Below are 26,486 nucleotides of genomic sequence, written 5' to 3' on the forward strand. Positions count from 1 at the left end.
AATGATTTTGGACATTTCAAGGCAGTATAAAAGTTCAATCTGGTGATATGAACTAAGGAAGAAAAATGTCTCCCATTTAATAGCAGGCAATATATCAATTCAGAAAGATACAATGCTAAAATATGGGTTATGCCTCACATACATAAACCTCTGGCATGGTTTCAAGGAGGAGATCAAGAGCATCTAACTAGAATTTACTTTTTACAGTACAATCCCCACATCTGTGAGATATAGATTCCAGGACTTCACATGGACATATTAAGCTGTGGATAATAGTAGAGTCTGCTATTTTAATGAGACAAATAACACAAATATCAAAAAGAGGGTGTTGTTAATAACTAATATAAAACTAACATATATCAATTTCCTCAGATATGGGAGTCATATTGTAATAATAATAATAATAATAATAATAATAATAATAATAATAATAATGATAATAATAATAATAATAATAATAATAATAATAATAATAATAATAATAGAAAGGGAGGGCATAAATATGCCTAATGGCCAATCGATAAAGTGTCACCAGCCAGAGGCCTATAAATATCTGGGTATACTGCAGCTGGACAACATCAAACATGAACATGTGAAAACTGTGGTCAGCAAAGAATACACTCAAAGGGTCGGAAAAATTTTCAGAAACAAGCTCAATGGAGGCAACACCACCAAGGCTATAAACATCTGGGCCATACCTGTCGTAGGATATACTGTTGGCATCATAAATTGGACGCAGATGGAACTGGACAATTTGGACAGAAAAACAAGAAAACTCATTACCATTCATCATTCACTTCATCCTCGCAGTGATGTTGACTGGCTAGAAGATCTGCCTACAAGATCTGGTGGCAGAGGACTCTTACAAGTAAAACAAGCAGTCAAAGAAGAATAACATGCCTTGGCAGAATATGTAAAGGAAAGTGAAGAACCTGCTTTGATTGAAGTCAAAAATCAGAAACTCCTCAAAGCACAGCAGACAAATATCAGTACAAGAAGACTGCACTACAAACTAGAGCTGACAGTTGGCACAATAAAGCATTGCATGGGCAGTTCCTTGACAAAATTGAAGGAAAAGCTGATAAGGAGAAGACCTGGCTATGGCTCACCAATGGGACACTGAAGAAGAAGACAGAAGGTCTGGTTCTTGCAGCCCAGGAGCAAGCCATCAGGACAAATGCAATTAAGGCCAAGATCGAAAAATCAGCTAATGACCCAAAATGCAGACTATGCAAGGAAGCTGACAAAACTATTGATCATATCCTCAGGTGCTGTAAAAAAAAATCACACAGACGGACTACAAACAGAGACACAACTATGTGGCCCAAATGATTCATTTGAATCTATGTCACAAGTACCACCTGCCAGCAGTAAAGAACTGGTGGGAATGCAAACCTGCAAAGGTAGTGGAAAATGAGCATGCAAAGATACTGTGGGACTTTCAAATCCAGACTGACAAAGTTTTGGAACACAACACACCAGACCTCACTGTTGTGGGGAAAAAAAGTTTGGATTATTGATGTTGCCATACCAGGTGACAGTCGGATTGACGAAAAACAACAGGAAAAACTCAGCCATTATCAGGATCTCAAGATTGAACTGCAAAGGCTCTGGCATAAACCAGTATAGGTGGTCCCAATGGTAATCGGCACACTGACTTCCATGCCAAAAGATCTCAGCCAGCATTTGGAAACAATAAACATTTACAAAATTATGATCTGTCAACTGCAAAAGGCCACCTTATGGGGATCTGCACACATCATCCGAAAATACATCACATAGTCTTAAACACTTGGTAAGTGTTCGACTTGTGATTTTGTGATATGAAATCCAGCTTATAGATCTCGTTTGCTGTGTCATACTCTGTCTTTAATAATAACAATCATAATCATCATCATAATCATCATCATCTTTATTTCTACCCTCCACCATCTCCCCAAAGGGACTCGGGGCAGCTAACAAAATACAGTAAAGTGCCGCATATTAGACAGTATATTAATCTAAAATGATAAAACCATAGAATTACAATCACACACATACATAATTACAATGTAAAACATTAAAAGTCATAAAATGCAGTCATAGCTGCAGATAAAAACAAGTTGTTTCGATTGACACAGCCCAGCGATATTGTACATGCAGACATAGGGAACCCCTAGATGCCCCTCAATTTTCAAAATTAGCCTCCACCCTCACCCCTGGTTTGAATTATAATTTGAGTACTATAAAATAGGCTCATGCATCATTTTATTCTGCCTTTGAACAAACTAAAGTTTAAATTAGGACGGATAAAGTGCAGTCTACTGGATACTGTTGAATGGGGAGTTGCAAACCAACAACATCTGGATAGAATTGTCTTATTGTTCAATTAGCAAAGTTTCACACAGATTTGAAACATGCCATGCATTCCTGTCCAGATAACTGTATGACCTGTTTTCTTGGTGTTTATTTTTAGTAGCATTAAAAGGAGAAAAGAAGGGCAGGAAGGGAAGAATTGTGGCATCCCCTTTGTGACTAATTTCTACACATTTCTGCTACAAAGGGGTGGCAACCTTCTGCTCACTCACTCACTTACCCCATTGCTGCAAAAGGAGCTTCAACAGCCCATTGCACAGATCTGACCAAAACTGTCTTTTCCAGCATGAAATTACACTAGAAGTGCCAAAAGCAGATGTGCTAATACTATTTGCATTCTTATCTCTTCTCTCCCACTTCTCTTGGCTCTCCCAAGGCCATCCACATTATCCTGAATATTTGACTTTCATTTGAGGCAACAAAGGGTATCAAAACCTCAAGGAAATTGAAAGGACAGCCATGAGAAAGATGGAAATGTGGAAATAAGGAATAGGTACCTTGCCTAAAATGTATTTAATTAATGTAGTGGGACAGGGAAAGTGTATCTTTGAACCATTATATAAAATCCGATTTCTTTAAATGTAGCTTGCAGTGTAATTTCTAATTGGTTAATTGCACCAGACATAGTTGTCTTGTCCTTTTTTACCATTTAAAATCAGAACTCAGTGTCAATGTTTCTGTTCAGTCCACTGGACCAGAAATTACTTTGCTTGGAATTACGTTATTGCATTAAAATACTCTTAAATTATTTCTTAATTTTACTCCAGGTGATGGCTCACATCATAGAATATATCAACTGTTACAGACTTGCTAATAAAACAAGGTGGGTTCTTTTGAGATTTTTTAAAGCAAACTATGCTTTAAAAGGGAAATAATATGTCCTTGCATCTAGTATTTTTTTTTTGCCATGAAGTTCATGTAGACATCCTGAGATTGGTGCTTGCTTGCTGATAACTCAGTATCTTTGGCAGCTGTGCCTCCTATGTTTTCATAATATTTTGGCCCTAGGGCATCTTTAACACTATTTTGCAATTGCTAAGCAATCTTTCAAAAACATTTTTGAAAAGCCTTGGAGAAACAAATTTCTTTTTCTTAAAATATTGGCAGACTGCAGAAATATGTTATGAAGGTTTGCTGGCAGGCAGAACATTTAGACCTTGCCTTGGGGTTTCATTTGATTACAGAATATAATTAGCATCTCACCTTTGCCCCAAGCAAAACCAGGATCCTTATTTTCCTCTTTTTCCACAGAAGGAAAAACTGGAGATATATGAGACATAGGTTCCTTTTAGAGACAGTAATGCACTTTCCTCCTTCTGAAATAGAGCATACTAAGCAGTAGCTGATCAGCTATGAGAGGAGCAATTCTTTTTACCTGATCTTTGACTCAGATTTTGCAGTATCTTCCTGTTATGAACTATAGTAGCAACACAAAGGTTATTTCATTTAATTAAACCCTCTTTCATGGCAATTTTAACATCTAAATATTTACTGGCTTCCAGATGTAGCCAGAAAGGAAAAACATTTAAATTGTCTTTATGTGGCATCTAAGGATGTGACAAGACTCAAAGCACTGAAGGACTGGAAGATTTTATTTGAAAATTTCTGTTGCCATAACCTTTGCTTCAGTTAAATATTTGAAGTTGGCAGAGAATGTTTGCCTTACTGATATATGTTGTTGTCTTCCAGTGACAGTTTTCTCTTCCATGCATTTGATGTAACAAAGGATTGCAACAACAACCTCAAAGTTGCAGTGCATTCAAGAAAACCAGTTTTTAAACTGATTTATTCAAACCATCTGGAGACTTTTTATGGACATGCTTGCAAAGAATTTACAACTGACATAGTGATTTGTTCTATGAGGGGGATTTATCTGATGGAAGCAGATACAGAAAATGTAGTATGCACTAGTGGAGGAGAATGATCCTGAAGTCTAAATTTCAACAGGGTTTATAAAATACTGTTTTGCAAAAAAAGAAAACCAAGAAAATAAAAACATATTTACAGACAAGCATTCTTATATAACATCTATTAATTCTGTGTTTATATTTAGATCCCATCTCCAAGACATTTCATAATTCATTACACACTTTGTAAATATTCAAAAATATCCTTATATTCATATAAACAAATAGAGATATTCCAGAATCTGAGAAAATCCAAAGTCCTTCTGGTGCTGTGCTTTTTGGACAAGGGATACTCCACTTTGTCTTTGTGTATCATTGTTTCTGACTTAAGGTGATCTTAAGGCAATCCTATCATACAAGTTTCTTAGCAAGCTTGATTTAAAGCAGTGGGAATGGGGGTTGCTGTTGCCTTTGCCTTCTTCTTCAACTAAGAGAGTGTGACTTTCTCAAAGTTACCCATTGGGGTTCCATGGCAGGGCAGGATTCAACTTTTGGTCTCCCAGTGTCTTAGTCAAACACTTAAGCTGCTTTACTACACTCTCGTTGTCTTAATTTTGTGTTAAAAGAGGTTATGACGCTCAAGACTAAATAGATATCTTACCACAGGTTAAGCTAGCCCAATGGGTCTAAAAATAACCTACTTGTGATGGGAAAAGTCTATATCAGTGGTTCTCAATCTGTGGGTCCCCAGGTGTTTTGGCCTACAACTCATAGAAATCCCAGCCAGTTTACTAGCTGTTAGGATTTCTGGGAGTCGAAGGCCGAAACATTTGGGGACCCACAGGTTGAAAGCCATTGGTCTATATGTAATTGATCAGAGGCATATGATTATTAAGGGTTTTGTTCTTGTTTATAAATTGTTTTCACTTCAGTGAGTTTAAGACAGCCAACTTTACTTTCTCCTTCATTTCCAAAATTTGGATTTTACACCCTAATGAATACATCACAGCTTGCAAATATATTAATATCACTTAATGTATTCTGGGATACTGGATCTGAAAACAGCTTATGAGGTTCAGATTTAATGTTACTTCTCAATATTTGTTAATGTGCTGAGATTTTGTCTAAAACACCCCCAGGAGCTACTGTTAATAATTTGCTGTGATAGATTTAGGACCATAAAAGGCAATTTTTCATAATGCTTCTTGAAATGTAGTCTGAAAACCTGGGAAGAGGAATGCTGCTGCATTCTGTTCCACACAGCACAACACACACACAAATGCATGCACACAATTCTTGTTTTGCCTGTTTTATAGGATAATAGCAAGTTGAAGTAGCAGAGCAATTTTCTTGTCCTATAAATTCATCTGCCAGTGTCTGATGAAGACTCTTAAGGGATTTGTATAAAGTTGTGTGGCTTAATGTGTAATCTGGAACATAAACCTTGAAATATTGTTTCCATAGAGTCATTATTCAAGTGATAAATTTAATTGATATCAAGGTAACCAAGCAGCAATAAAACTGTTAGTATAAGAAAAGAATGTGATAGTGTGCGTGTGTGTATGCATATTTGTATGCTCATGTCTCTGTGTGTTTGTATATATATGCAGATTGCTGGACAATTTAAATTTCTCATGAAACAGAAGAAATATGCTATATTATGCATATATTGTAAAATTTCTTATTCTCAACCTGAAAATTCAAAGCATTGTTTATTACTGTGAAGAGCAAAAACAGATAACTGCTCTTTAGATTTTGTTCATTTTTAGTTCATTTCATTAAAAAGGTTTGTGTTCACTATATTGTCAAAAAGAGATCCTAAAATGCCAAAAGCAGAACATTAATAAAAAAATGTGCAAATATACTGTTACTCACATGGAGGAAAAGTTTGATTTTTAAAAAAAATTATTGCATGTGAGAACAAAATACCTTTGTACCTGCAGGAACTATACTGTTTCACTTGCCCACATCTGGTTCACTTGTCCACATCTGACAAAATATGTCTTCTCCAGGAAATATCTAGGTCCTCAAAGCAATTCTATGGCATGCTTCCGTCAGACATTACCATAGAGTCATCCTGGAGGAACCAGTAAATTCCTAGAGATAATACCATTTTGCTGTCATGCTCCCCTCACTAAACCGAAAATTCCTAGTTTCCACTGGATGGAACCATTGCTGTTAAAATGGAATTGTGCTGTGTTAAAGGGCCCCAGGAATTTGCATGGCCAAATATGTCCTAGAGTTCTTAAAGGCATATCAGGTTCAGATTATGGGAGGAGACTTGTTGGGGGAGGGGAGCTGCTCTGAAGCCTCATGCCCCTGCTCCAGCTATCTTTTGCTGAGAAGAGAGTTGCATCAGGAGATAGAATGCATTCTGCCTTTGCTATATGCTTTCTTCAATTGTGGCCAGATTGAGATGAATGGAGTGGGAAGAGAACAGATCCATCAGGGGAGGCTCCTACTGAAACCATCTGACCCAAGGGCAGTATCTTGCTCCAGTAAGTGGCCGAAGAGAATATCTGGCCCCAAACCTAGAAGTAGCACTGTAGGTGGTACTCTTTTAAAAAAAACAATAGTATACTGATTTGGAAGCTTACAGTCTAAAAGAAAGAATAGTTGAAGTGACTGGCTTGACCTTGAAGGAGTTGGGGGTGGTGACGGCTGACAGAGAGCTCTGGAGTGGGCTGGTCCTTGAGGTCATGAAGAGTCAGAAGCGACTGAACAAATAAACAACAACAAACTTTGAAAACGGGCACAACTTGAGAATACAGTAGAGTCTCACTTATCCAACATAAACGGGCCGGCAGAATGTTGGATAAGCGAATATGTTGGATAATAAGGAGGGATTAAGAAAAAGCCTATTAAACATCAAATTAGGTTATGATTTTACAAGTTAAGCACCAAAACATCATGTTATACAACAAATTTGACAAACAGTAGTTCAATATGCAGTAATGCTATGTAGTGATTACTGTATTTACGAATTTAGCACCAAAATATCATGATCTGTTGAAAATATTGACTACAAAAATGCGTTGGATAATCCAGAATGTTGGATAAATGAGACTCTACTGTATTCCTTTTAAAAAACAAACAAACAAACTACTGTTCCATGAATCCCATATCCAAGATGACCACTAGTCATGTGGCCAAGGGATTCTGGGAGTTATGTTTATTAAAAATAAATTTTCTCTGAATGCATTAGTGGAGACAAGGAAAATAAGGTAAATGTAGGGTCACGTAAGAGTAAACAGAAAGATTGTTTATTAAATTAGGTTACACATATATTTAGCCTCATTTTTAAAATGGATGAGATTGTAGAAGACTTCACCAACAAGTTGAACTTTATTCCAGGTGAGCAGTTTGAAGGAAATGACATCAGGATCCAGTCCATGGATAGGGTCCCAGACTTAAGGTGATGTTGGCTATGCTACAGGTAATGAAATACGGTATGGTATGCCTTCTCCTCTAAAAAAGAAAAAGTGTGGGGAAAGTGAAGAAATGGAAAAAACATTAACTGAATTTCCAAAATAATGTAATCTTGATTTTTACTCTTCCATTAGCACATGGTTCCAGCACAAGGGCTCAATCCCTGTGTTTGTGAAGTGTGTTGACGAAATGTCTGCCTTGGTGTTATCTTCTAAAGGAGATCAGTCTCCCAGCCCTTCCTTGCACCTTTTCCAGACACTTCCAAGGATATGTAGGAATAAAAGTTTGAATAAATCTCTCTGAAGGTTAACCCCACCATAAAATGCATGCTCTAACTAGATTTATGTCACTGAGTAACTTTCACAGCTGGAGAAGCACTTGCTTGATGTTTGATCTGAGCTGGAGCTCCCCTGAGGATGTTGGTACTTGTTTCAGAAGCATGTCTGGAGCCTTGGATTCTTAATCCCCCATATTAAGCATTACTTTTAACGTGGATTTCTCTTCTCATGACAAATTAAAATAGAAAGTGCTTTTCAGCACTTTCAAAATTGGCTTTCTTTTACCATTGAGTAACACACTGGATTGCCAGTAGGGAAATCCTACACGGAGACCTGAGACCCTGTCCATTCATGTATTTCCATTGATGTGTTAGCCAATTATTTGTATTAAAATTCAGAGTCCAATATACTTTCATTTACCCTTGGGCTCTCACATTATCTAAGTAGTACTTTGGATGATGATACTTCTGCTGAGATTTATATTGCTTATGGAAAATGGGATTTATTATTGCTAATAAAGGTTTATTAGACAAGCCTACTAAGAGCAGTGCTGTCTCCTATTCAAATAATTACTTTAATGTTATTTTATAATTTCCATAGCATTTAATGTGCAATGTGCTTTGCATTCATCATTGTTCTTGGAAATGAACCAAAAACATACTACAAGCTAAATTACATATTGCTCTTATAACATATATAGTTGAAAGGTATATTGTTGGAAGTAAATCTCATTGACTTCAGCTGGACACATTTTATATAAGAATGTTTAAGGACTTCATCACGTGAAGCCACTATTTCACAGCCGTTGTGCAATCACAAATACTTAACACAAAACAGGATGAGCACCTTGTTAACCCACTTCTGTTAATTCACATAATTGCACTGATTTGCTAATCCGTGGTCTTGCAATTAGTATTCCATATACCCTTTTAACCTCATATTTACAATTTTGCTAGTACATAATATATTTTAAAGCAGTTTCACTGTTCTAAGAATGATTAATTTTTTAAAGAGACATGCTGCTGCTGCTCAGTCGTTTAGTCGTCTCCAACTCTTCGTGACCTCATGGACCAGTCCACGCCAGAGCTCCCTGTCGGCCGTCACCGCCCCCAGTTCCTTCAAGGTCAAGCCAGCCACTTCAAGGATACTGTCCATCCATCTTGCCCTTAGTCGGCTTCTCTTCCTTTTTCCTTCCATTTTCCCCAGCATCGTGACATATAGTACTGAAAATTTCAAAATAAATAGCTCAGGAGTAGCAAGGGGGATGGGGAGAAAGTAAGAGAAGTGGAGATTCCCACCCACTGATGTCACTTTACTGCTGGTATGCCAGTACAGAAGCAAAACACATCTATCACAGAAAGTACATAAGTGATGGTAACATTGTTGGGCTGGCAGCTATCAATAGATTTTCCCCATCAATTGTAAGGGCAGGTTAATCACAGGGAGTGTGATGACTCATGGGCCTTGTAGTCCTGCTCATGACATGGTGATACCTGATGAAGAAGAAAACTTGGGTTTTTTACCTTCCCAGTCAGAACTGGAATCTTCCCAGCTAGATTCTTCCCAGCCAGATCTGGGAACCTTGCACCTGCAAGAGAGTTGTGTTCCTGAAGTATGTCAAACAAACCCTGAACCTACATCCCCTGTGTTTTCTCGCCATGAGTTTTGTAAACAACAGAGAGGTTTGGAAGCGGCCTCGCGCAGGAGTGCTAGAATAGCTGCTAAGAATTTAGCCAATTAAGCCTGCTTTCCATGAGAATCTTTAAGGAGTCAAACATCTGGTCTCAGAGATTAGCTTTCGTTTCTGGTTCCCAGAGAACTGCTCTCGGCGGGAAAGTTAGACTCTATATAGGTGTTTTACCCGCGAAGTAACTTCGCGGAGTCAATTCGTCAGCCTCCGGAGCGAGTTGTGTCTGGACAGCGCGCTCCGTTTCAAGCCTCGTTCCTGTTCAAGCCTTGTCCTTGTTCTCAAGCCTTCGCTCCTGCTTCCCAGCCTTGTTTACCTTCGGATCTTGCCTCGCCTTCCAGGACTAAACCTTGCCTTGTTTCACGGATTTTACCAAGTAATTCCACGGGCCTTGTTCTTGTTCCACGTTACCTTGTATCACGATTCAAGCCTTGTTTTCAAGTATCAAGTTAATTCCTAGCCTTGCTCAAGTTCATGGACTAAAGGACCTTGTCATCTCCCCTCACTTTGCCTGGCAAAGTGAGTGTTTCGGTTATTGGATTACAACTTTGGACCTTAATATCTCATATTGGACATTGTTTTCTTGGACTAATTTTGACCTTTCCTGAAAGGTCTACTCCTGGACTATTTCATACACTTGTTTTTATTAACTTTATATATTCCTTCAATAAAGATATTAGATAGATTCTGGCCTCTGTGTATGGTTATTGGTGCCTTGCAGCCTGGGTCCTGACAGTTTGACTCCGCCACCATAAGCACCAATTAACCAAGGCCAGAATGTCTACCGGAGCCGTGCCGGGTGGGCAGCCACTTAGCTACACCATCAGCAAGGACGAAGTGGACCGCATCCGTGACAGACTCAACGCGCAGGATGGAGAAATAAAAGGGTTGAGGGAGCGCGGAATCCGCCTCCCGGCCATGGCGTTGCCAACCAAGTTTTCTGGAGAAGCCTCCAAGGTCCAAGTATTCCGCCGCCAGTGCCAGGCTTACCTAGAGGCCCGTGCCGCCGAGTTTCCCCAAGAAGACATCAAGGTGGCGTGGGTTTACAGCCTTCTAGACGGGCCAGCGGCCAACTGGGCGACGGCACTGTTCGACCAAGCCTCTCCACACCTAAGATCAGCGCAACACTTCTTGGACCACCTTAAGGAGACCTGGGGAATCGAGGACAATTTGGAGGCAGCCGGTCACAAACTCCGCCGCCTCTTTCAGGGAGACAGACCCATGTCTCAGTACATAGCCGAGTTCCGAGTGCTGGCCCACAACACCGGCTGGAACGATGTAGCCCTCAGAGGACAATTTCGGGAGGGTCTCAACATTGAAATGCTGGAGGAAATCTCCAAGGTGGATCCTCCCCACACTCTTGAAGCACTCATTGATCAATGTTTACGGGCTGAAGTCATGATTGCCAACAGGAAACAGTGGGTACGAGGCCAGAGCGGTAGAGCTGGGGCAAAACCTCCCGCTCCCGCCAGCGTTCAGCCGCGTCCGGTGTGGAGACCCCCACCACCATCCCCATACCCCAGAGGGAGCGAGGAGGTGCCGATGCAGTTGGGCAATGTGCGTCCCAGATTAGATGCCGCCGAGAAGGCCCGCCGCCAACGCCTAAACCTCTGTTGGTATTGCGGGAACGGGGGCCACTTCGCCAGGGAGTGCCCAGCCAAAGGGAAGCCCACCGCCCGTCTTGCGGCGGCGTCCTCCACGGAGACGAAGGCGTCTGAGGCGATTGGCACACAGCCGGTGGGGGAAGCCAACGACCGGGCGTAGAGAGGCTCGCCAACCCGGTCAAAAAACCCATTCAAGAGCCACCAACCGGGGTCCTGTTCCTTCTAGTGGTCACCTTATGGTCAGCAAAAAAGGGACCCGTCATGATCCACGCCATGATAGACTCAGGAGCCACCAACAATTTCATTGATAGAGAGTATGCCGACTCTCTGGGATTACAATATCACGACTTCAAGAATGCCCGTGTGGTGCAAGCCATCGATGGCCGCCCTCTCAAGACGGGCCCCGTAAGCCAGTGGTCGGAACCCACCAGGATGTGGATAAGGGAACATATGGAAGAGATTTCCTTCTTTGTTACTGAGGTTCCCCATTTCCCTGTGATTTTGGGGATTCCATGGCTGACACTTCACGACCCAAACATCTCCTGGTCCAACAGAGAACTGCAGTTTGGTTCAAGGTACTGCCAAAACCATTGCCTCGTAGCCAAGGTCTGCCATGCCACAGACACCGAGCCCATTATCACCTTGCCAAAGAAGTACTCCGAGTATTGGGATGTATTCAATGAAAAAGAAGCCGAAAAATTACCCCCACATAGACCTTATGACTGTGCCATTGACTTGGTGGAGGGGGCCCCGATCCCGCGAGGGCATCTCTACTCCCTGACTGAACCGGAGCAAGAAGCTCTCAGGGAGTTCATAGAGACAAACCTTCGCAAGGGATTCATCAGACCCTCTCAATCCCCAGCCGCCTCCCCAGTGATGTTTGTGAAGAAGAAGTCAGGGGACTTACGCTTGGTGGTGGACTACAGAGCATTGAACAATATCACTAAGCGGAACAGTTATCCCCTGCCCTTAATCTCGGATCTACTAGACCGACTTCGAGGAGCCAAGATCTACACCAAGCTGGACCTACGGGGGGCTTATAACCTAGTTCGCATCAGAGAAGGGGACGAGTGGAAGACCGCCTTCCAGACCAAATTCGGATTATTCGAGTCCCGAGTTATGAATTATGGTTTATGCGGAGCTCCCGCAACGTTCCAGCATTTTGTCAATGACATTTTTCAGGACTATCTAGATCGGTTCTTGATCATCTACCTGGACGATTTTTTGGTGTTTTCTAGATCACAATCAGAACATGAGAACCACGTTAAAATGGTGTTACAACGATTGCGGGATCATGGGCTTTATGCCAAGCTGGAAAAATGCGCTTTTGATCTACAAGAGGTAGATTTCCTGGGGTACCGCATCTCGCCCCTAGGGCTCTCCATGGACCCGGCAAAAGTTTCAGCAGTACTGGAATGGCGAGCGCCAACCAACAAGAAAGAGGTACAGCGATTCTTGGGGTTCGCGAACTATTACCGCAAGTTCATTCCAGATTTTGCCCGCTGGTCTGACCCAATCACCAGCTGCATCCATGGGAAACAGCCCTTCCGCTGGACTGATCAAGCAGAGAAAGGGTTCCAGCAACTAAAGAAATTATTCACGTCCCAGCCAATCCTTCAACATCCAGATCCTGAAACCCCTTTTGTTGTGCAAGCGGACGCCTCCGATGTGGCAATCGGAGCTGTACTCCTACAACCGGTGGGGGATCACCTTCATCCTTGTGCCTTTTATTCTCGTCAACTAACCGCACCAGAGAGAAACTATACCATTTGGGAAAAGGAACTATTAGCCATAAAGGCAGCTTTTGAAACTTGGAGACATTGGCTAGAAGGGGCCAAATTTCCCATTGAAGTCCATACTGATCATCGGAATCTAGAACATCTAAGAACTGCCCGCAAGCTAAATCAGAGGCAACAACGTTGGGCTTTATTCTTTGAACGTTTTAACTTCCAGATTCATTATGTAACCCCAGCCCAAACCAAGCAAGCAGACGCCCTGTCACGTAAACCGGAATACGCTGCAGGGCGCAAAGAGACTTTTGAATCCCAACTACTACAACCCGAGAACTTTGCCACACTCACAGTGGGGAACACCAAATCCACTCTCATTGATTCAACTCCCTCTACTCCAGGGCCCCTCTGTGCTCAAGAAATCAGGGCTAGTCAGCAAGCAGATGCCTGGGCGCAGGACCAACTTCGCCAAGGATTGCATTTTCCCTTTTCACTTAAGGATGGACTGCTTTGCTATAGAAATCATGTTTATATCCCCCCAGGACCGGGCAGGGAAAAAACACTTCGTCTGTGTCATGACTGCAAGCCAGCAGGGCATTTCGGACTATTTAAAACCATGCATTTGATCCTAAGAGATTTCTGGTGGCCCAAGATCCGCAAGGATGTGGAAAAATATGTCAACACCTGCCCAGTATGTCAGCGCTCCAAGACAAGAAGGGAGAAGCCCTCAGGGCTTTTACACCCCCTTCCTACCCCATCTCGCCCATGGGAAATAATTTCTGCGGATTTTATCACTGACTTACCACCTTCCTGTGAATTTACCACGATCCTAGTGGTGGTGGACCTTTTCACCAAGTTAGCCCATTTCATTCCCTGTGGAGGCCTTCCCACGGCCAAAGAGACTGCAGATCTATTCCTTCAACATGTTTTCAGATTACATGGATTGCCCAAGAGTTTGGTCACAGACCGTGGATCCCAATTCACCTCTCGTTTCTGGAAGGCACTACAAAAACTATTGGGCATAGACTCTCGTCTATCTTCAGCTCATCATCCCCAAACAGATGGGCAAACGGAGCGCACCAATGCCACTTTGGAACAGTACCTTCGCTGTTATGTAAACTACCAACAGGACAATTGGGCTTCTCTGTTACCACTGTCGGAGTTTGCCTACAACAATGGAGTCCAGGCTTCTACAAAAGAAACACCGTTCTTTGCAAACTACGGCTTCCATCCACGTTTCTTTCCCCCTGTCATTGAAACTTCAGAAGTTCCCGCAGCAGAGGATTGGCTACAGGAACTCACAGCGGTGCAACAACTTTTGCTCCAACAACTAGACCAAGCCAAGGAGGACTATAAACGTCATGCGGACAAACATCGTCAGCCGAAATCAAGGTAGGAGATCGGGTTTTTCTGTCCACTCGCTTTTTGCCCTCCCATCGCCCTTGCCGGAAGTTAGATGCCCGTTTCATTGGCCCCTATCCGGTGGTGGCGCAACTTAACCCCGTGACTTTCAAACTCCAACTTCCACGTTCAATGCGCATTCATCCAGTGTTCCACCGCTCCCTGCTCCTTCCGGCGGATGGTGTGCGCCCTGATGCTGACCGGCCGGCCCCCGTCCCTGTTTTGGTGGATGGGGAGGAAGAATTCGAGGTTCAGGACATTTTGGATTCTCGCTTTCACCGCCGCCGCCTGCAATATCTCATTGACTGGGTGGGTTTTGGCCCTGAGGAACGCTCTTGGGAAGACGCCTCCACAGTCCATGCTCCTGATCTAACCCGTCGCTTTCATCAGACCTATCCCGCCAAGCCACGACCTCGCGCCTCGGGGAGAGAGTCCCAGTTTGGGAGGGGGCTTGAGGAGGGGGATAGTGTGATGACTCATGGGCCTTGTAGTCCTGCTCATGACATGGTGATACCTGATGAAGAAGAAAACTTGGGTTTTTTACCTTCCCAGTCAGAACTGGAATCTTCCCAGCTAGATTCTTCCCAGCCAGATCTGGGAACCTTGCACCTGCAAGAGAGTTGTGTTCCTGAAGTATGTCAAACAAACCCTGAACCTACATCCCCTGTGTTTTCTCGCCATGAGTTTTGTAAACAACAGAGAGGTTTGGAAGCGGCCTCGCGCAGGAGTGCTAGAATAGCTGCTAAGAATTTAGCCAATTAAGCCTGCTTTCCATGAGAATCTTTAAGGAGTCAAACATCTGGTCTCAGAGATTAGCTTTCGTTTCTGGTTCCCAGAGAACTGCTCTCGGCGGGAAAGTTAGACTCTATATAGGTGTTTTACCCGCGAAGTAACTTCGCGGAGTCAATTCGTCAGCCTCCGGAGCGAGTTGTGTCTGGACAGCGCGCTCCGTTTCAAGCCTCGTTCCTGTTCAAGCCTTGTCCTTGTTCTCAAGCCTTCGCTCCTGCTTCCCAGCCTTGTTTACCTTCGGATCTTGCCTCGCCTTCCAGGACTAAACCTTGCCTTGTTTCACGGATTTTACCAAGTAATTCCACGGGCCTTGTTCTTGTTCCACGTTACCTTGTATCACGATTCAAGCCTTGTTTTCAAGTATCAAGTTAATTCCTAGCCTTGCTCAAGTTCATGGACTAAAGGACCTTGTCATCTCCCCTCACTTTGCCTGGCAAAGTGAGTGTTTCGGTTATTGGATTACAACTTTGGACCTTAATATCTCATATTGGACATTGTTTTCTTGGACTAATTTTGACCTTTCCTGAAAGGTCTACTCCTGGACTATTTCATACACTTGTTTTTATTAACTTTATATATTCCTTCAATAAAGATATTAGATAGATTCTGGCCTCTGTGTATGGTTATTGGTGCCTTGCAGCCTGGGTCCTGACAGGGAGGAGGCAGAAAGGTAGTGGGATGTGCACAGCATCCTGTTTCAATGCCAGTTTGCTTGCCTTATGTGATAAAATCAATAGATTATGCACATATGCACACACACTCACATACGACCTATATTCACTCATAAATTTATTTTATGGTATTTGGCTTAACATTGCTGTTGATATAGTTGGCTCTTCATATCCAAAGGTTCTATATTCCAGAATTCAACTAACCAAGGCTCAAATATATTTTTTAAAATCCAAGAAGAAAACCTTGGTTTTGTCAAGCACTATATTGATGTGTAGGCATACCATGTTGTAGCCTCCCAACATTTCACAGATCCTCAGACTCTCTCAAGCACTTGAATTGTTTGCCTATTTATATATGGGCTGCTATGTTGCTTCACCATTAAATATAATGGAACATCCACAGACTTTGGTGTCCACAGGTACTGATACCAATGGATACCAAGGGCCGACTGTACATGATTGTACAGCATTTGCCTGGTCAAGATACATTAGAAACATCCTTAAAGTGTGTGTGTGTGTGAATAAATTTACCTAAATGTGCTGTTAAGTCTGTACCCAAAGCATAAAATCATGGAATACCACAAGTTGTTCTGAATAAGCTAAATATAGAAAAAGGGCAACATTCTAAAAATATAAATATGCAAGTGCTTGCATGAGAAGAAAATATTTCCCACAGATGCAGGCAATTTTGCAGAGCTGTAGTTTTTTTTGTTTTTTTGTTTTGTTTTTTGCATAGATATGCCTTTCTGTGTGCCTTTACTTGAGGCAGAGGGAATGTCTTTTCTGTCCCATGAAGGCTGTGAAGGAGGACAGCAGTCATTAAAGAGTTCAGGGCATTATAATTCAGCAGTGGCATCTTAAATTGTATGGGGAGAGCTACGGGAAATCGGTGCTGACTCTAGAGCTGCATGGTAATGAACCTTTCATCATCTTCATCACTGTGCTTTATTTTTAAAGACACTAGGAACAGGACAACTATAATTAAAATCACAAGATTTTGCCATAGTAGCCCACAGTCGAAAGCTTTTGGAAGCCTTTGCATAAATCAGTACTGCAATAAAGTGTAGAAGTAATGCCCTTCAAATGTGCTTTGAAATTGTGTCTTCTTTTCTGATGGAGCTGGGAAAGGGACATTTACTACAGATAATGATGTGTACTAGAAATAAGACATATTCAATAACAAGTCATGAGATTCCAGCCTCCTTTTCTCTATCTTCTATACCACCTTTGCAATTTCAAAGACTTTCATATTTAAAAGGTTTTATATCCAGATGCATGTGCTTTAAGACACATTTTACTGTTATATCTGGAATCTGTTATGCAAGTTTACACAAAAGTAGGTTGTTTTGATTCCATGAGTACTACTACAAAGTAGATGTGTGTGTGTGTGTACCTTTAACTTGCCTGTTGATCAATGTTGTAGAGTTTTATCAGGATAGAGCTGGTTTCCAATCCCTTTATATGAATTATATAGCCTATTGCATCTGGTATTTGCTAGCAATTTCCTATCCAACTACTAATCAAGACTGACTGCTTAGCTTCCAAGATCTGATGGGATTTAGTGCCTTAATTTAGGTATAATTCGCTGAAATAATGAGAGCTCCATGATAGAAACATGTGGGAAAAACTCTGTATTCAAATTCTGAATAGAACCACGTACAATTCACTGTGAGCTTTTCCAGACAGGCCCAAAACCCATGATAGGTAACAGGTTTACTGGAGGTGTCCAAACGATGTTTGGACACCTCCGGTAAGCCTGAGGTAATTCAAAGTAAACTGGGTTTTCCCAGATTAATTAGACACCTGAACAGATTCAGGTCTTACTGAAAGTTCTGGGTTTGTTGAGGTGGGGGCCAGCTGAGTCTGGTCACTCCCTGCTGCCATTCCAGTTCTTTGGGCTCCTGGAGCCTGAGGGAGCAGCTCCCCTTTCCATTCCAAAACTTACCCAAGGTGTCTGCCAGCAGCACAGGCACCTCTTTTAAACATTTTTTTAATTTAAACTAATTTAAAAAACCTACATACAAATATACAAACCAACTAAGTAATTAACAAAAACTAAGTAAAAATACTTTTTCTAGAATAAAAAAGACACAATCCTACTACATTCAAAGCATAAGAAAACATTAACTACAATACTTACACTGTACATTATTTACCTATATTACAGGGAGCACACAACTCCACTATTGCAATAGCTCCACTGGCTGCCAACACGTTTTCAGGCACAAGTCAAAGTGCTGGTTTTGACTTACAAAGCCCTATATGGCTTCGGTTCAGGTTATCTGAAGGACCTATCTTTTTCAATGAAACTGTGAAACATCTGTGATCAACTGGGGAGAGCCTTTCCTGTCCTACTCTCTGCTCAAGCTTGTTTGGTGGGAACACGGAGAGGGCCTTTTTGGTGGCTGCTTCCAGAACTCCCCCTCAAGAGAGACCAGGATGGCCCCATCCCTGCTGGCCTTCCGCAAGCAGGTCAAGACCTTTCTCTGTCAGCAGGCATTTGGAGAAGGATAAGGAGCATGCTGCTAGGGGAAGTGTGGGTGGGATTCTGGGTGTGTGTATGGGGGGAGATTGTGTATTTTAAAATGCATTTTAATTTGATTTATTATATATTAACTGTATTTCAACCTAAACCACATAGTATTATTTAATTTTTTAAAATGTTTATATTCACTTTGTTTTAAATGATGACCAAAGCATGTGATTGTTACCTGCCTAGAGTCCCTATGGTATAAATAAAGTAAAAATAAAGTAAATAAACAAATAAATATATTAGATTTGTGTGTAGGATCTATTCCATTTGCCCAAAGCAAGTTTTTCCTTGTTTCAGGAAAGACTCTATTTGAGAGTTAAAAACTAGAAAACATATGTCATAATTGGATTTTCCCTTTTCCATAAACATTGGCATAGAACATTTATTCTCATACTTTTTAAATTACAGTTTTTAATTTAATTAGTTAAGATTATTACTGTCAATTGTTTACATTATGTGACGTGTTTCCTCTGCCTAGGCAATCTAATTATTGAAAAAATATTGGGAACAGAACAACAACAAAACAATGTTCCACTCCAGGCTAAGCTGATCACACTGACAACCCTCAAAGGCTTTGGTTTTCTTTAATGTTTCGATTACTTGAAATCGCTTCCGGTAAAAATTACCTACTCCTCTCTATGTACAGACAAGGCTGTTTAGTAAACACTTAACAACTGCTATTAAAATGTTAGGGTCATTACCAAAGTAATTAGGCTTTCTTTCTTTTTTGTGAATCCAAAAAAAAACAAAAAACCAGAAAGGGATGGGTGCTCTGCAAATCAGGTGTTAAAGATGTACAGCAGAAGGATCAAAGAAGGCTTAACTGGAAACAAACAAAAAAGAAATAAAATCTGTCATCTTGTTTTTCCCAGTTTACCCCCAGAGCCAAAAATGCAATGCTGTCACATTTCTCCTCTGCAATTTTGCTGACTTAATCCAGCATCTGCGGTACAGCATGTGTCATATTTTTAAAACCTGAGTCACTGTAGCACAGATCTTTTTGCTGATTTTTTATACAAGAAGGGAGAAAGTCATTCCCTTGGGGGAACAGAGGAAAAACATGTTTATAACTAACTGGGGTTGCTTGTGGGCTTGCTGGGATGCACGCCTCCATTGTTTATTCTTGAACATAAATTGGGCACAGAATGTGTTTGCTGTTTACCTGTATGACAATATACCACCTTGCTGGATTATGATTAATGCCATATTCATCATTTCTAACCATTTTGAGTCTTCCTATCCTTTTCCTTTTGTAAAAGGATTTGCCTTGTTTTAGGTTGCAAATATATATTTATTTACCTCTAAGTAAGCCTCACGAAATTTCATGGAACTTACACATATAACCTTTCTGTCTTAGATCACAAACTTTCATGGACATGTCTCCTATAACTTGGGGGTGGAGTGTTGTTCTCCTCCTAGTTTCTGTGGTCCTGATAAATCTATTATTGGATTGCTGTGAGTTTTCCAGGCTGTATGGCCATGCTCCAGAAGCATTCTGGAATGACATCTGTTATTGCTTTTACATGTTGTTTGCTGTGAAGTGAATTTTGAGATATGACAACTCTATGAATGAGAAACATCCAAGAGCCCCAGTTCTCAATTGCCCTGTTCAGGTCTTAAAAAATTAGGGTTATGGCTTCCCTGATTCAATTCCTCAAACTGCAGTGAGGTCTTCCTATTTACCTACTGTCTTCCACTTTACCGAGCTTTATAAGGAGTCATTTAATCTCATGTCCAAGGTACAACAGCATCGGTTTAATCACATTGGTTTCTAGGGAAAGTTCAGACCTGATTTATTCTAAGAACCTTTTATTTGTCTTTTTAATGCTTCATGTTCTCTGTAGAACTCTTCTGAAACATCACATTTTAAATATGTAAATTTTATTCTTAGCTTTCTTCAGTTTATATTGTTCATTACAACCATGCATAGAAAGTTTCTCTTACCACTCAGGTGTAAAAGCTGTTGGTCAATATAATATAAGAGTTCTGAATATAAGAGTTCTTCATATTGGAATACTTCCAAATTTTATAATGCATTATGAGATGTCTTGGATTTGGGAGCCAAGTCTGAATACAAACATCATTTATGTTTCATATACATCTTATATGCACATCTTGTAGATTATTTTATGTATGATATTTTAATAATTCAGTGAAAGCAAAGGTGTCACTATCTCAGCCACCCATGTGGACAATTTTGGATTTTGGATTAATTTGGATTTTGGAATTTGTTTGTATTAATTTTATGCAAATATATGCAATCTCCTTCCCCTTTCTGTTGGTGAGGTATGCCCTTTTCTACAGCTGTAGTATGTAACCATTTAGTTTTCATGGCTGTGTAGTACTGCTTCTGGATTTGGGGGATCCTTCAGCTGTATTGTTTCAGCTGGTCACTGTTGAAATGAATCCCCTCCCTGTTTCTGTTGACAATGATCATTCACTTGACCCTCCTTTTGGACCCAGTCTATGGCATTGGCCAAACTGAGAACACAAGGTATGCAGAAAGCAGAAGGCATGCCATTTCTCTTCTGTAGTCCTAACTCCCCTCTCACTGCTGCTTGTACACATATCTGGGTAGCAACAGTAAGAATGTAGAACAGCAGAAGTAAGAATTTCCAGGTATAAATACTGTTCATCTACATAATTTTTGGTATGTACCTGATATTGGCTGTTTTAGCAGAACTGTTTTAATGCAAGCCAAAATATACATGAAGAGGACCTGGATGCTTATGAAAAATTCTAGATAAAATTCAATAAGCATTTGCTCTGATACAGCCCCATTCACTTTAGTAAGAGAACACTGTTATAAGTGTTCACAGAAGACATACTCTTAAGAAATATTCAAAGCCTCTTTTAGTAGAAAATGTGGTCTATGATGTTATGAAACTAGCCCTCAGTGAATATATTAATTATATTATTAAACAATCATGTAATGAACTTATTCATGAATCTATGCATATTTTAAATCTCATGCATGTGGTTTTTGAAAGTCAAACTTTTAAGGTGAAGAAGGCTCATAAGAATTCAGAAAGTTTATGTGCTTATGTTATACAGAATGTGCCTTGCTTATGCTTCTTGTTCTTTTCAGCTAAACTATGCTTTGTTTGGAGGTTGGTGACATCAGCTCATCTCCTAGTAACTGTCTCTTTACTTCTCTCCTCCCACACTTTTTCCAGAGAGAAAGAGAGTGGAGCATACAATCTGATATACCGGGCATTGTAGCGCTTTCACTTGGATCCCATTGCTTCGTTGTCATAATTGAAAAAGCTTTCTTGGGCATTTTATTTTGTTTTGTTTTGACTTGAGAGGAACAAAGTTAGGAAGTCAGAAACTGTACTCTATGACGTGCAGGGGAGGCTTATCCTTATCCATCAAACCGTCAACTCACGTCTCTGTATAGGGTCACAGGCGAACAAAGTAGCTTGTGTCAGGTTGAAATGGCACTAGTAAGTGTTGGTGTGTTTGAAGCTGGTGGTTTGAAGTCTATTTATTTTGCTTGAAAGGCTCAAATGGCCTGCTGCTGAGCCACAGGACTAAAAAGGGGGAGGTGTCCTCATAAATTATTACTTGAAGGCTAAACACCCTCATTTAGGAGATGGAATGGTGCCATCTGCTTCTCAAGACCTTTGATCTGTTTTTCCTGCCGGTACAGAAAGGAAAGGCTCAGATTTGAAAATGTTAAAATTCTAGAAATTAAAAAAAATATTATGGCTAATTTTGACAGATAGGAAGATCATTTTGATAGAATGTGTTGTTGAAGGAATTCATAGCCGAAATCACCGGGTTGCTATGAGTTTTTTGGGCTGTATGGCCACTTTCCAGAAGCATTCTCTCCTGACATTTCACCCACATATATGGCAGGCATCCTCAGAGGTTGTGAGGTCTGTTGGAAAGTCGTGGGGTTTATATATCTGTGGAATAATGTGCAGGCTGGGAGAAAGAACTCTTGTCTGTTTGAGGAAAGTGTGAATGTTACAACTGACCACTTTGATTAGTACTGAATAGCCTTGCAGCTTCAGAGCTTGGCTGCTTCCTGCCTGGGGGAATCCTTTGGTGTCAACCACCATGTCAGACTACGCAGACAAACCACTGAAATCCACAAGCATGTGGAGAATTTGAACAGAAAGGAAGAAACCATGAAAATGAATAAAATCTGGGTAGCAGTATTAAAAAAAACTCTAAAATCTGGACAGTAAATAAAGAACAACACTCTGAAACTGGGGGAATTGTAGGCATGAAACAGTAAGTGCCAGCTAACACCTCCCAATACAGGATTACCCCAGGCAGGAAGCAGCCAAGCTTTGAAGCTGCAAGACTGTTCAATATTATTAAAGGTGGTCAATTGCAACATTCACACTTGCCTCAAACAGATGAGAGTTCTGTCTCCCATCCTGGACATCATTCCGCAGATATATAAACTCTGCTTGCCTAGTTTCCAACGCACCTCACAACCTCTGAGGATGACTGCTAGAGATGTGGGTGAAACGTCAGGAGAGAATGCTTCTGAAACATGGCCATACAGCCCAAAAAACTCACAGCAACCCATTTTGAGAGAATTCATGCATGCTATTAAGCACTGGATTTGGAAGTCAGGCGCTTTGGTTCACCTCAGGTTCCTCACCAAATTAAAACTTTGGCCTGGTGCGTATTATTTCAGAGGAAAGTATTTTACTTCCAGTTTGTGTTCCAGGGAAGGGGTGTTATTCCTGGCCAGTTTCTGCCACTGGGAACTGCGCGCAAAATTGCACCGAGAGAGCTGAGGCTCATTATCAGCTTTAAGAAGCCACTAATGGGGAATTAATGTCTGGGTTTGTTGGGGAAAGGGGGGGGGGTGAATGGAGACCCATTAAGGGAGAACTCTGAGGAGCTTCTGGGGTGTGCCTTTTGAAACAGGAGCTGAGAGGAGTTGATGAATTGGGGGCTGTTTTATGCCCTGTCAGGAAGCATTATGGGGATGGGAGCCTGGTGCCCCAAAGGTGCGTGGGCGACTTTGTTTGGATGCCTGCTCTTTCTCTCTTTCTGTGGATGGGTCTCTTGACGCCTGGATGCCAGCCGCCTCCTTCCCGCCCTCCCTCCCTCCCTCCCTCCCCCTCCAAGCACAGCCCCTCCGCGCGAAACCCCAGGAGAATCCTTTGCCGGAGTCGGTTGCTTTAGGGCTGCCTTTTCCTTTCCCTGTGAGAGGATTAGGCGAAGAGGAGAATGGCTTTGTGAGGAGAAGGAGAGGGACGCAGAGAGCGCACGAGGGAGAGAGGGAGAGGAGGAGAAAGCGCGGCTGTTGAGACGAAACTCCCCTCAGCCTGGAAGAGCAGCCTTTCAAGACTTCTTTTCAGCCAATTGAGGCGCCTTGCATGCCATACAGCAGCTGGGGGCTGCTGGTATTCCTTTCAGCTACCTACTGTAAGTGAAGCTGGTAAGGTTAAACCCCCTTCCTTCCCCCTTGTTCGGTGCTATTGTGACTGCTTTATGGAGGAGAGTGGAGACTTCGTCAGGAGGAAGTTGGGTCCTGGAGGCACCTTGCCTTGGCTTTCCTTCCCTCTCTTGAACAGCTCCTGAGTAGATGCAGAGGCAGGTTGGAAGGAAAGGAGGAGGACAAGGATGGGTTGAAACAGAGGGACAGTTCTTGTGTGCCCAAGGCATGGTTCATCTTTTGCTAACGTGAGCTTGGTATGTTAGAATGTCAGGCGCCTTGAAAGTTTTAAAAACATATTTGGGCCAGGGAAAGCCACAAGCCTCTGTTTTTTGCCACATTCCTTCCTGATGTTATCAAGTTTGTCACTTTCCTGGACCAATTCCAAATCTCCCGCGGTGTGCGTGAGAAACATAGATGAGAAGCCCCCCCCTTTCCCCCCCTTTTCCCCCCACATGCTCCACACAAACAAAGACAACAGGGACTGGACTGCTTGTCTTAGCCACAAAAGCTACCCAAAAGCTATCCTACCTTTTGAATGGAGGAGGGGGGGAAAGTCTCATGGAAATACCTTTTCAAAAAAGCAGGGGGAAGAAAGGTGAGAGGGATGTAAAGCATTAAAAAGTTGAATGAAGTAGGATGTCTCAGAATAACACAAACACAACAGTGGAATAGATAATAATAGGGACACAGGTGCTTTTTTGAGCCAGAGTTCTGCATTGTAGGTGCAACATAAAGCATGCTTTATTTATTATTATAAAGCCTTCGACAACACATCATACTTTATTAAAGTGTATTAAAAAATTAAGGGACCCCGAGTTAACATTTTTAGGATAGGTCATTTGAATCATCTATAACTTTGGCATTCTCATTTCCTTTAAAAAAATAGTTTATAATAGCACATTATCAGTTTTGATATATTTTGGAGAGTAGTATGACTGGCATGGATATATTCAGATTCAGGGGAAAGTTTTTAAAATTTGCCTGTGCTTTTCAAAAACAGCAAATGTGTAATTTACAAACAAAACTTTCCATTGTGATAAAAATAACAGAGAAAACAAGGAATGTTTGGCAACACTGAAAGCTATGATTGACACAGAACCAGGACCATCTTTGATGTAACTTGTTTATTTTTCCATCACTTTCTCTTTTTGACATCTAGTTCTCTAGGCTGCTTAAGCTCTTACCATTTTATTCAACTTCCATACCAGAAATGTCTTATTTTCTCCTTTCCTCCTATTCCACCTCTTTTTTCCCTTCATTTGCTGGCTTCCTAGAAAGTAATGGAATGTTTTTATATTCATTTTCTTCACATTCTCCCCTAGAACTTTTCTTGAGTTGCATCTCATTCAGATAATGAACACTTGGGGAAAACACCTCAGTGAGTTATTATCATGCATAAACTGCTTTAGGAAGTGGGCCATTACTTCTTAATAGTGGTGGGTATTTTGCTTGGAAAGAGACAGCCAACATAACCGAGTTGTCATGGAGCCTTAAAGAAAGGAAAAGAGCCAAACTGTGGCTGGGTGAGTGTGCTTGCTACAGTCCTTCTGTATTTAATTACATCTACATATATGATGCTCAAATGCAAAATGATTTTCCTTTCTTTTTCACACATATACCCAGATACATACTAGCACAACTGGTTGCTAGGGAATTAAACTATGTGGGTGGATTGTATGCCTAGAAAGTAATGTATATATCACACAATAATACTGTTAGTGGTTTTGGTGATTATATGCCCATTTCTCTAATGCAATGCACACGGTAACCACACAAGAGGGACAGTATGTGAATTGGATTTGTTTAATTAATTTTTTTGTTGGTTTGTAGTAGGTCATTTCTTCCAAATGGTCACTTGTACAATCCTCTACCATCAAACCTTTTTAAACCTAACTCCCCCCTCTATGAATAAAACATATTTATCCATTTAATAATTCCATAGAACATGTCCATAAAAAGTTTCAGTTTTACCGTGTATACTACTTTTTATCACTTTAGTTTAAAAAGTTAAAATTCATGAATATGCATATAAAAAGTCCCTCACACACACACAAACTCAGACATACCTGTTGTAAATAAACTGTGCAGATCAGATGATATTTTCATATTGTCGTTTCATTCTTAGGTATGCATAGACTGTTTTACTGAAATATTTTGTTGTGTCTCTGTTGTCAAATGTGTTGTCATCAAAACAAATCTTCCAATTTCTGAAGAAAAATGGAAGATCACAGAATCTCAGCAATAATTTAATATTGAGATGTGTGTGTGAGGAGCCCCTGGTGGTGCAGTAGGTTAAACCCTTATGCAGGTAGAACTGCTGACCTGGGTGCAGGGTGAGTTCCCATCTGTCAGCTCGAGCTTCCAATGCAGGAACATGAGAGAAACTGTTTCTCAAGTTGCCCCTGACACGAAAAACTATTAAGTCAAAAGTACTTGTGTTGAAGTCAGTAAGCAATTTGCCATCAACCTTTGTGTGAGTTAAAACTGTGTCTCAATATATGTGCCCTTAAGTTTCCTGTCAACTTATGGAGATACCATGAAATGTATATGTTTTATTTGACAAGGATTACTCAAGTTTTGCCAGTTTCTCCTTCTGAAATGTGGCCTCCAGTGCTTAGCATTCATTAGCACTCTCCAAGTACTGTCCAAGGCTAATCCTATTTACCTTCCAAGATCAGACAGAATCTGGGGATTTTTGAGTATTGAGATAATGAGTTAAGATTATACAAGAGTATAGGAAAATCCAATGACT

At 41.1% G+C, this 26,486-nt stretch overlaps 1 protein-coding gene across 4 annotated transcripts in view; it reads left to right on the top strand.

Moving 5' to 3' along the window:
* The window catches only part of mid1 (midline 1), a 275,413-nt gene that overhangs the window by 48,050 nt on the left and 200,877 nt on the right, over positions 1-26,486 (top strand). Inside the window, exon 2 of one of the 4 annotated variants that reach the window (XM_016992374.2) lies at positions 7,557-7,638. The exons of 1 other annotated variant lie outside the window; for it this stretch is intronic. The gene's annotated coding sequence lies outside the window, so the exon portion shown is untranslated. Of the gene's footprint in view, positions 1-7,556; positions 7,639-23,428; positions 23,735-26,486 lie in introns of those variants that run through there. 2 more of the 4 variants (XM_016992373.2, XM_008107204.3) reach the window with 2 other exon arrangements.

This window comes from Anolis carolinensis, chromosome 3, assembly GCF_035594765.1.
Source record: "Anolis carolinensis isolate JA03-04 chromosome 3, rAnoCar3.1.pri, whole genome shotgun sequence".
In the NCBI taxonomy this organism is placed as follows: domain Eukaryota; kingdom Metazoa; phylum Chordata; class Lepidosauria; order Squamata; family Dactyloidae; genus Anolis; species Anolis carolinensis.